The sequence below is a fragment of the Lissotriton vulgaris genome, chromosome 6, assembly GCF_964263255.1.
Source record: "Lissotriton vulgaris chromosome 6, aLisVul1.2, whole genome shotgun sequence".
NCBI classification, from domain to species: Eukaryota; Metazoa; Chordata; class Amphibia; order Caudata; family Salamandridae; genus Lissotriton; species Lissotriton vulgaris.
Window position 1 is genome coordinate 1,453,938,628 of NC_141694.1, and position 12,649 is coordinate 1,453,951,276.

Consider the following 12,649-nt stretch of genomic DNA (forward strand, 5'->3'; position numbering starts at 1 on the left):
ATGGATTTTGGGAATGAGGTACAGATGTGGTGTCACCGGATAGTTGTTTCTTAAAAGCTCAAATTCCTGTTTTGAGATTAAACCTGCCGTTTTCCAAGTGTACAAGCACTGATGGTACCTCTCCTGTATATTTGTTACATTGGTAGCACTAATCCTGACATAACATTCCCTGTCAGATAAGTGCAATGAGGCTTCCCTGTTGTACATTTCTTGGGGCCATAGTACTACATTCCCTCCCTTGTCTGACATTCGTACCATAATGTCCTTTCTCGTCTTGATCTTATTCATTACACTCTCATATTCCACTCTTTCATTTTTCCTTGTTTTCAAAAATTCATTGCTGCTTTCCAGGGACGATTCAGAAAAGGGGGTGGTGATGAACAGAGTGTCTGAATTAAGCAGACCACTCTTACCCAGTCCAAAGATCAGGGCTTGATCCATCACCGTTATTTATCTCACTGAACCATCCCAGCTCAGAACCTGGCTATATGCAAGTCAGTCTGTCCCTGGCCCAGTGCATCATGGGAACAGGGCAGACTAAACTACCAAGCCAATTCTTCACCAGAAAGGAGACAAGCTACCGGGGACACGTTTCTGGCATTTCAGCCGTCTTCGGCCCGGCTTGCTTGAATCCTGATGGTGCAGTGAGAAAGGGACTCATGTCTGAGTATACCCTGCCACACCTATAGTGGCCAAAAACGATTCAGAAAAGGGGGTGGTGATGAACAGAGTGTCTGAATTAAGCAGACCACTCTTACCCAGTCCAAAGATCAGGGCTTGATCCATCACCGTTATTTATCTCACTGCACCATCCCAGCTCAGAACCTGGCTATATGCAAATCAGTCTGTCCCTGGCCCAGTGCATCATGGGAACAGGGCAGACTAAACTACCAAGCCAATTCTTCACCAGAAAGGAGACAAGCTACTGGGGACCGGTTTCTGGCATTTCAGCCGTCTTCAGCCCGGCTTGCTAGAATCCTGATGGTGCAGTGAGAAAGGGACTCATGTCTGAGTATACCCTGCCACACCTATAGTGGCCAAAAACGATTCAGAAAAGGGGGTGGTGATGAACAGAGTGTCTGAATTAAGCAGACCACTCTTACCCAGTCCAAAGATCAGGGCTTGATCCATCACCGTTATTTATCCCACTGCACCATCCCAGCTCAGAACCTGGCTATATGCAAATCAGTCTGTCCCTGGCCCAGTGCATCATGGTGGGAACAGGGCAGACTAAACTACCAAGCCAATTCTTCACCAGAAAGGAGACAAGCTACCGGGGACCGGTTTCTGGCATTTCAGCCGTCTTTGGCCCGGCTTGCTTGAATCCTGATGGTGCAGTGAGAAAGGGACATATGTCTGAGTATACCCTGCTACACCTATAGTGGCCAAAAACGATTCAGAAAAGGGGGTGGTGATGAACAGAGTGTCTGAATTAAGCAGACCACTCTTACCCAGTCCAAAGATCAGGGCTTGATCCATCACCGTTATTTATCTCACTGCACCATCCCAGCTCAGAACCTGGCTATATGCAAATCAGTCTGTCCCTGGCCCAGTGCATCATGGGAACAGGGCAGACTAAACTACCAAGCCAATTCTTCACCAGAAAGGAGACAAGCTACTGGGGACCGGTTTCTGGCATTTCAGCCGTCTTCGGTCCGGCTTGCTTGAATCCTGATGGTGCAGTGAGAAAGGGACTTATGTCTGAGTATACCCTGCCACACCTATAGTGGCCAAAAACGATTCAGAAAAGGGGGTGGTGATGAACAGAGTGTCTGAATTAAGCAGACCACTCTTACCCAGTCCAAAGATCAGGGCTTGATCCATCACCGTTATTTATCTCACTGAACCATCCCAGCTCAGAACCTGGCTATATGCAAATCAGTCTGTCCCTGGCCCAGTGCATCATGGGAACAGGGCAGACTAAACTACCAAGCCAATTCTTCACCAGAAAGGAGACAAGCTACCGGGGACACGTTTCTGGCATTTCAGCCGTCTTCGGCCCGGCTTGCTTGAATCCTGATGGTGCAGTGAGAAAGGGACTCATGTCTGAGTATACCCTGCCACACCTATAGTGGCCAAAAACGATTCAGAAAAGGGGGTGGTGATGAACAGAGTGTCTGAATTAAGCAGACCACTCTTACCCAGTCCAAAGATCAGGGCTTGATCCATCACCGTTATTTATCTCACTGCACCATCCCAGCTCAGAACCTGGCTATATGCAAATCAGTCTGTCCCTGGCCCAGTGCATCATGGGAACAGGGCAGACTAAACTACCAAGCCAATTCTTCACCAGAAAGGAGACAAGCTACTGGGGACCGGTTTCTGGCATTTCAGCCGTCTTCGGTCCGGCTTGCTTGAATCCTGATGGTGCAGTGAGAAAGGGACTTATGTCTGAGTATACCCTGCCACACCTATAGTGGCCAAAAACGATTCAGAAAAGGGGGTGGTGATGAACAGAGTGTCTGAATTAAGCAGACCACTCTTACCCAGTCCAAAGATCAGGGCTTGATCCATCACCGTTATTTATCTCACTGCACCATCCGAGCTCAGAACCTGGCTATATGCAAATCAGTCTGTCCCTGGCCCAGTGCATCATGGGAACAGGGCAGACTAAACTACCAAGCCAATTCTTCACCAGAAAGGAGACAAGCTACCGGGGACCAGTTTCTGGCACTTCAGCCGTCTTCGGCCTAGCTTGCTTGAATCCTGATGGTGCAGTGAGAAAGGGACTCATGTCTGAGTATACCCTGCCACACCTATAGTGGCCAAAAACGATTCAGAAAAGGGGGTGGTGATGAACAGAGTGTCTGAATTAAGCAGACCACTCTTACCCAGTCCAAAGATCAGGGCTTGATCCATCACCGTGATTTATCTCACTGCACCATCCCAGCTCAGAACCTGGCTATATGCAAATCAGTCTGTCCCTGGCCCAGTGCATCATGGGAACAGGGCAGACTAAACTACCAAGCCAATTCTTCACCAGAAAGGAGACAAGCTACCGGGGACCGGTTTCTGGCATTTCAGCCGTCTTCGGCCCGGCTTGCTTGAATCCTGATGGTGCAGTGAGAAAGGGACATATGTCTGAGTATACCCTGCTACACCTATAGTGGCCAAAAACGATTCAGAAAAGGGGGTGGTGATGAACAGAGTGTCTGAATTAAGCAGACCACTCTTACCCAGTCCAAAGATCAGGGCTTGATCCATCACCGTTATTTATCTCACTGCACCATCCCAGCTCAGAACCTGGCTATATGCAAATCAGTCTGTCCCTGGCCCAGTGCATCATGGGAACAGGGCAGACTAAACTACCAAGCCAATTCTTCACCAGAAAGGAGACAAGCTACCGGGATCCGGTTTCTGGCATTTCAGCCGTCTTCAGCCCGGCTTGCTTGAATCCTGATGGTCCAGTGAGAAAGGGACTCATGTCTGAGTATACCCTGCCACACCTATAGTGGCCAAAAACGATTCAGAAAAGGGGGTGGTGATGAACAGAGTGTCGGAATTAAGCAGACCACTCTTACCCAGTCCAAAGATCAGGGCTTGATCCATCACCGTTATTTATCTCACTGCACCATCCCAGCTCAGAACCTGGCTATATGCAAATCAGTCTGTCCCTGGCCCAGTGCATCATGGGAACAGGGCAGACTAAACTACCAAGCCAATTTTTCACCAGAAAGGAGACAAGCTACTGGGGACCGGTTTCTGGCATTTCAGCCGTCTTCAGCCCGGCTTGCTTGAATCCTGATGGTGCAGTGAGAAAGGGACTCATGTCTGAGTATACCCTACCACACCTATAGTGGCCAAAACGATTCAGAAAAGGGGGTGGTGATGAACAGAGTGTCTGAATTAAGCAGACCACTCTTACCCAGTCCAAAGATCAGGGCTTGATCCATCACCGTTATTTATCTCACTGCACCATCCCAACTCAGAACCTGGCTATATGCAAATCAGTCTGTCCCTGGCCCAGTGCATCATGGGAACAGGGCAGACTAAACTACCAAGCCAATTCTTCACCAGAAAGGAGACAAGCTACCGGGGACCGGTTTCTGGCATCTCAGCCGTCTTCGGCCCGGCTTGCTTGAATCCTGATGGTGCAGTGAGAAAGGGACTCATGTCTGAGTATACCCTGCCACACCTATAGTGGCCAAAAACGATTCAGAAAAGGGGGTGGTGATGAACAGAGTGTCTGAATTAAGCAGACCACTCTTACCCAGTCCAAAGATCAGGGCTTGATCCATCACCGTTATTTATCTCACTGCACCATCCCAGCTCAGAACCTGGCTATATGCAAATCAGGCTGTCCCTGGCCCAGTGCATCATGGGAACAGGGCAGACTAAACTACCAAGCCAATTCTTCACCAGAAAGGAGACAAGCTACTGGGGACCGGTTTCTGGCATTTCAGCCGTCTTCAGCCCGGCTTGCTAGAATCCTGATGGTGCAGTGAGAAAGGGACTCATGTCTGAGTATACCCTGCCACACCTATAGTGGCCAAAAACGATTCAGAAAAGGGGGTGGTGATGAACAGAGTGTCTGAATTAAGCAGACCACTCTTACCCAGTCCAAAGATCAGGGCTTGATCCATCACCGTTATTTATCCCACTGCACCATCCCAGCTCAGAACCTGGCTATATGCAAATCAGTCTGTCCCTGGCCCATTGCATCATGGGAACAGGGCAGACTAAACTACCAAGCCAATTCTTCACCAGAAAGGAGACAAGCTACCGGGGACCGGTTTCTGGCATTTCAGCCGTCTTTGGCCCGGCTTGCTTGAATCCTGATGGTGCAGTGAGAAAGGGACATATGTCTGAGTATACCCTGCTACACCTATAGTGGCCAAAAACGATTCAGAAAAGGGGGTGGTGATGAACAGAGTGTCTGAATTAAGCAGACCACTCTTACCCAGTCCAAAGATCAGGGCTTGATCCATCACCGTTATTTATCCCACTGCACCATCCCAGCTCAGAACCTGGCTATATGCAAATCAGTCTGTCCCTGGCCCAGTGCATCATGGGAACAGGGCAGACTAAACTACCAAGCCAATTCTTCACCAGAAAGGAGACAAGCTACCGGGGACCGGTTTCTGGCATTTCAGCCGTCTTTGGCCCGGCTTGCTTGAATCCTGATGGTGCAGTGAGAAAGGGACATATGTCTGAGTATACCCTGCTACACCTATAGTGGCCAAAAACGATTCAGAAAAGGGGGTGGTGATGAACAGAGTGTCTGAATTAAGCAGACCACTCTTACCCAGTCCAAAGATCAGGACTTGATCCATCACCGTTATTTATCTCACTGCACCATCCCAGCTCAGAACCTGGCTATATGCAAATCAGTCTGTCCCTGGCCCATGCATCATGGGAACAGGGCAGACTAAACTACCAAGCCAATTCTTCACCAGAAAGGAGACAAGCTACTGGGGACCGGTTTCTGGCATTTCAGCCGTCTTCGGTCCGGCTTGCTTGAATCCTGATGGTGCAGTGAGAAAGGGACTTATGTCTGAGTATACCCTGCCACACCTATAGTGGCCAAAAACGATTCAGAAAAGGGGGTGGTGATGAACAGAGTGTCTGAATTAAGCAGACCACTCTTACCCAGTCCAAAGATCAGGGCTTGATCCATCACCGTTATTTATCTCACTGCACCATCCGAGCTCAGAACCTGGCTATATGCAAATCAGTCTGTCCCTGGCCCAGTGCATCATGGGAACAGGGCAGACTAAACTACCAAGCCAATTTTTCACCAGAAAGGAGACAAGCTACGGGGGCCAGTTTCTGGCACTTCAGCCGTCTTCGGCCTGGCTTGCTTGAATCCTGATGGTGCAGTGAGAAAGGGACTCATGTCTGAGTATACCCTGCCACACCTATAGTGGCCAAAAACGATTCAGAAAAGGGGGTGGTGATGAACAGAGTGTCTGAATTAAGCAGACCACTCTTACCCAGTCCAAAGATCAGGGCTTGATCCATCACCGTGATTTATCTCACTGCACCATCCCAGCTCAGAACCTGGCTATATGCAAATCAGTCTGTCCCTGGCCCAGTGCATCATGGGAACAGGGCAGACTAAACTACCAAGCCAATTCTTCACCAGAAAGGAGACAAGCTACCGGGGACCGGTTTCTGGCATTTCAGCCGTCTTCGGCCCGGCTTGCTTGAATCCTGATGGTGCAGTGAGAAAGGGACATATGTCTGAGTATACCCTGCTACACCTATAGTGGCCAAAAACGATTCAGAAAAGGGGGTGGTGATGAACAGAGTGTCTGAATTAAGCAGACCACTCTTACCCAGTCCAAAGATCAGGGCTTGATCCATCACCGTTATTTATCTCACTGCACCATCCCAGCTCAGAACCTGGCTATATGCAAATCAGTCTGTCCCTGGTCCAGTGCATCATGGGAACAGGGCAGACTAAACTACCAAGCCAATTCTTCACCAGAAAGGAGACAAGCTACCGGGATCCGGTTTCTGGCATTTTAGCCGTCTTCAGCCCGGCTTGCTTGAATCCTGATGGTGCAGTGAGAAAGGGACTCATGTCTGAGTATACCCTGCCACACCTATAGTGGCCAAAAACGATTTAGAAAAGGGGGTGGTGATGAACAGAGTGTCTGAATTAAGCAGACCACTCTTACCCAGTCCAAAGATCAGGGCTTGATCCATCACCGTTATTTATCTCACTGCACCATCCCAGCTCAGAACCTGGCTATATGCAAATCAGTCTGTCCCTGGCCCAGTGCATCATGGGAACAGGGCAGACTAAACTAGCAAGCCAATTATTCACCAGAAAGGAGACAAGCTACTGGGGACCGGTTTCTGGCATTTCAGCCGTCTTCAGCCCGGCTTGCTTGAATCCTGATGGTGCAGTGAGAAAGGGACTCATGTCTGAGTATACCCTGCCACACCTATAGTGGCCAAAACGATTCAGAAAAGGGGGTGGTGATGAACAGAGTGTCTGAATTAAGCAGACCACTCTTACCCAGTCCAAAGATCAGGGCTTGATCCATCACCGTTATTTATCTCACTGCACCATCCCAGCTCAGAACCTGGCTATATGCAAATCAGGCTGTCCCTGGCCCAGTGCATCATGGGAACAGGGCAGACTAAACTACCAAGCCAATTCTTCACCAGAAAGGAGACAAGCTACTGGGGACCGGTTTCTGGCATTTCAGCCGTCTTCAGCCCGGCTTGCTAGAATCCTGATGGTGCAGTGAGAAAGGGACTCATGTCTGAGTATACCCTGCCACACCTATAGTGGCCAAAAACGATTCAGAAAAGGGGGTGGTGATGAACAGAGTGTCTGAATTAAGCAGACCACTCTTACCCAGTCCAAAGATCAGGGCTTGATCCATCACCGTTATTTATCCCACTGCACCATCCCAGCTCAGAACCTGGCTATATGCAAATCAGTCTGTCCCTGGCCCATTGCATCATGGGAACAGGGCAGACTAAACTACCAAGCCAATTCTTCACCAGAAAGGAGACAAGCTACCGGGGACCGGTTTCTGGCATTTCAGCCGTCTTTGGCCCGGCTTGCTTGAATCCTGATGGTGCAGTGAGAAAGGGACATATGTCTGAGTATACCCTGCTACACCTATAGTGGCCAAAAACGATTCAGAAAAGGGGGTGGTGATGAACAGAGTGTCTGAATTAAGCAGACCACTCTTACCCAGTCCAAAGATCAGGGCTTGATCCATCACCGTTATTTATCCCACTGCACCATCCCAGCTCAGAACCTGGCTATATGCAAATCAGTCTGTCCCTGGCCCAGTGCATCATGGGAACAGGGCAGACTAAACTACCAAGCCAATTCTTCACCAGAAAGGAGACAAGCTACCGGGGACCGGTTTCTGGCATTTCAGCCGTCTTTGGCCCGGCTTGCTTGAATCCTGATGGTGCAGTGAGAAAGGGACATATGTCTGAGTATACCCTGCTACACCTATAGTGGCCAAAAACGATTCAGAAAAGGGGGTGGTGATGAACAGAGTGTCTGAATTAAGCAGACCACTCTTACCCAGTCCAAAGATCAGGACTTGATCCATCACCGTTATTTATCTCACTGCACCATCCCAGCTCAGAACCTGGCTATATGCAAATCAGTCTGTCCCTGGCCCATGCATCATGGGAACAGGGCAGACTAAACTACCAAGCCAATTCTTCACCAGAAAGGAGACAAGCTACTGGGGACCGGTTTCTGGCATTTCAGCCGTCTTCGGTCCGGCTTGCTTGAATCCTGATGGTGCAGTGAGAAAGGGACTTATGTCTGAGTATACCCTGCCACACCTATAGTGGCCAAAAACGATTCAGAAAAGGGGGTGGTGATGAACAGAGTGTCTGAATTAAGCAGACCACTCTTACCCAGTCCAAAGATCAGGGCTTGATCCATCACCGTTATTTATCTCACTGCACCATCCGAGCTCAGAACCTGGCTATATGCAAATCAGTCTGTCCCTGGCCCAGTGCATCATGGGAACAGGGCAGACTAAACTACCAAGCCAATTTTTCACCAGAAAGGAGACAAGCTACGGGGGCCAGTTTCTGGCACTTCAGCCGTCTTCGGCCTGGCTTGCTTGAATCCTGATGGTGCAGTGAGAAAGGGACTCATGTCTGAGTATACCCTGCCACACCTATAGTGGCCAAAAACGATTCAGAAAAGGGGGTGGTGATGAACAGAGTGTCTGAATTAAGCAGACCACTCTTACCCAGTCCAAAGATCAGGGCTTGATCCATCACCGTGATTTATCTCACTGCACCATCCCAGCTCAGAACCTGGCTATATGCAAATCAGTCTGTCCCTGGCCCAGTGCATCATGGGAACAGGGCAGACTAAACTACCAAGCCAATTCTTCACCAGAAAGGAGACAAGCTACCGGGGACCGGTTTCTGGCATTTCAGCCGTCTTCGGCCCGGCTTGCTTGAATCCTGATGGTGCAGTGAGAAAGGGACATATGTCTGAGTATACCCTGCTACACCTATAGTGGCCAAAAACGATTCAGAAAAGGGGGTGGTGATGAACAGAGTGTCTGAATTAAGCAGACCACTCTTACCCAGTCCAAAGATCAGGGCTTGATCCATCACCGTTATTTATCTCACTGCACCATCCCAGCTCAGAACCTGGCTATATGCAAATCAGTCTGTCCCTGGTCCAGTGCATCATGGGAACAGGGCAGACTAAACTACCAAGCCAATTCTTCACCAGAAAGGAGACAAGCTACCGGGATCCGGTTTCTGGCATTTTAGCCGTCTTCAGCCCGGCTTGCTTGAATCCTGATGGTGCAGTGAGAAAGGGACTCATGTCTGAGTATACCCTGCCACACCTATAGTGGCCAAAAACGATTTAGAAAAGGGGGTGGTGATGAACAGAGTGTCTGAATTAAGCAGACCACTCTTACCCAGTCCAAAGATCAGGGCTTGATCCATCACCGTTATTTATCTCACTGCACCATCCCAGCTCAGAACCTGGCTATATGCAAATCAGTCTGTCCCTGGCCCAGTGCATCATGGGAACAGGGCAGACTAAACTAGCAAGCCAATTATTCACCAGAAAGGAGACAAGCTACTGGGGACCGGTTTCTGGCATTTCAGCCGTCTTCAGCCCGGCTTGCTTGAATCCTGATGGTGCAGTGAGAAAGGGACTCATGTCTGAGTATACCCTGCCACACCTATAGTGGCCAAAACGATTCAGAAAAGGGGGTGGTGATGAACAGAGTGTCTGAATTAAGCAGACCACTCTTACCCAGTCCAAAGATCAGGGCTTGATCCATCACCGTTATTTATCTCACTCCACCATCCCAACTCAGAACCTGGCTATATGCAAATCAGTCTGTCCCTGGCCCAGTGCATCATGGGAACAGGGCAGACTAAACTACCAAGCCAATTCTTCACCAGAAAGGAGACAAGCTACCGGGGACCGGTTTCTGGCATTTCAGCCGTCTTCGGCCCGGCTTGCTTGAATCCTGATGGTGCAGTGAGAAAGGGACTCATGTCTGAGTATACCCTGCCACACCTATAGTGGCCAAAAACGATTCAGAAAAGGGGGTGGTGATGAACAGAGTGTCTGAATTAAGCAGACCACTCTTACACAGTCCAAAGATCAGGGCTTGATCCATCACCGTTATTTATCTCACTGCACCATCCCAGCTCAGAACCTGGCTATATGCAAATCAGTCTGTCCCTGGCCCAGTGCATCATGGGAACAGGGCAGACTGAACTACCAAGCCAATTCTTCACCAGAAAGGAGACAAGCTACTGGGGACCGGTTTCTGGCATTTCAGCCGTCTTCGGCCCGGCTTGCTTGAATCCTGATGGTGCAGTGAGAAAGGGACTCATGTCTGAGTATACCCTGCCACACCTATAGTGGCCAAAAACGATTCAGAAAAGGGGGTGGTGATGAACAGAGTGTCTGAATTAAGCAGACCACTCTTACCCAGTCCAAAGATCAGGGCTTGATCCATCACCGTTATTTATCTCACTGCACCATCCCAGCTCAGAACCTGGCTATATGCAAATCAGTCTGTCCCTGGCCCAGTGCATCATGGGAACAGGGCAGACTAAACTACCAAGCCAATTCTTCACCAGAAAGGAGACAAGCTACCGGGGACCGGTTTCTGGCATTTCAGCCGTCTTCGACCCGGCTTGCTTGAATCCTGATGGTGCAGTGAGAAAGGGACTCATGTCTGAGTATACCCTGCCACACCTATAGTGGCCAAAAACGATTCAGAAAAGGGGGTGGTGATGAACAGAGTGTCTGAATTAAGCAGACCACTCTTACCCAGTCCAAAGATCAGGGCTTGATCCATCACCGTTATTTATCTCACTGCACCATCCCAGCTCAGAACCTGGCTATATGCAAATCAGTCTGTCCCTGGCCCAGTGCATCATGGGAACAGGTCAGACTAAACTACCAAGCCAATTTTTCACCAGAAAGGAGACAAGCTACTGGGGACCGGTTTCTGGTATTTCAGCCGTCTTCAGCCCGGCTTGCTTGAATCCTGATGGTGCAGTGAGAAAGGGACTCATGTCTGAGTATACCCTGCCAGACCTATAGTGGCCAAAAACGATTCAGAAAAGGGGGTGGTGATGAACAGAGTGTCTGAATTAAGCAGACCACTCTTACCCAGTCCAAAGATCAGGGCTTGATCCATCACCGTTATTTATCTCACTGCACCATCCCAACTCAGAACCTGGCTATATGCAAATCAGTCTGTCCCTGGCCCAGTGCATCATGGGAACAGGGCAGACTAAACTACCAAGCCAATTCTTCACCAGAAAGGAGACAAGTTACCGGGGACCGGTTTCTGGCATTTCAGCCGTCTTCGGCCCGGCTTGCTTGAATCCTGATGGTGCAGTGAGAAAGGGACTCATGTCTGAGTATACCCTGCCACACCTATAGTGGCCAAAAACGATTCAGAAAAGGGGGTGGTGATGAACAGAGTGTCTGAATTAAGCAGACCACTCTTACACAGTCCAAAGATCAGGGCTTGATCCATCACCGTTATTTATCTCACTGCACCATCCCAGCTCAGAACCTGGCTATATGCAAATCAGTCTGTCCCTGGCCCAGTGCATCATGGGAACAGAGCAGACTAAACTACCAAGCCAATTCTTCACCAGAAAGGAGACAAGCTACCGGGGACCGGTTTCTGGCATTTCAGCCGTCTTCGGCCCGGATTGCTTGAATCCTGATGGTGCAGTGAGAAAGGGACTCATGTCTGAGTATACCCTGCCACACCTATAGTGGCCAAAAACGATTCAGAAAAGGGGGTGGTGATGAACAGAGTGTCTCAATTAAGCAGACCACTCTTACCCAGTCCAAAGATCAGGGCTTGATCCATCACCATTATTTATCTCACTGCACCATCCCAGCTCAGAACCTGGCTATATGCAAATCAGTCTGACCCTGGCCCAGTGCATCATGGGAACAGGGCAGACTAAACTACCAAGCCAATTCTTCACCAGAAAGGAGACAAGCTACTGGGGACCGGTTTCTGGCATTTCAGCCGTCTTCGGCCCAGCTTGCTTGAATCCTGATGGTGCAGTGAGAAAGGGACTCATGTCTGAGTATACCCTGCCACACCTATAGTGGCCAAAAACGATTCAGAAAAGGGGGTGGTGATGAACAGAGTGTCTGAATTAAGCAGACCCCTCTTACCCAGTCCAAAGATCAGGGCTTGATCCATCACCGTTATTTATCTCACTGCACCATCCCAGCTCAGAACCTGGCTATATGCAAATCAGTCTGTCCCTGGCCCAGTGTATCATGGGAACAGGGCAGACTAAACTACAAAGCCAATTCTTCACCAGAAAGGAGACAAGCTACCGGGGACCGGTTTCTGGCATTTCAGCCGTCTTCGGCCCGGCTTGCTTGAATCCTGATGGTGCAGTGAGAAAGGGACTCATGTCTGAGTATACCCTGCCACACCTATAGTGGCCAGAAACGATTCAGAAAAGGGGGTGGTGATGAACAGAGTGTCTGAATTAAGCAGACCACTCTTACCTAGTCCAAAGATCAGGGCTTGATCCATCACCGTTATTTATCTCACTGCACCATCCCAGCTCAGAACCTGGCTATATGCAAATCAGTCTGTCCCTGGCCCAGTGCATCATGGGAACAGGGCAGACTAAACTACCAAGCCAATTCTTTACCAGAAAGGAGACAAGC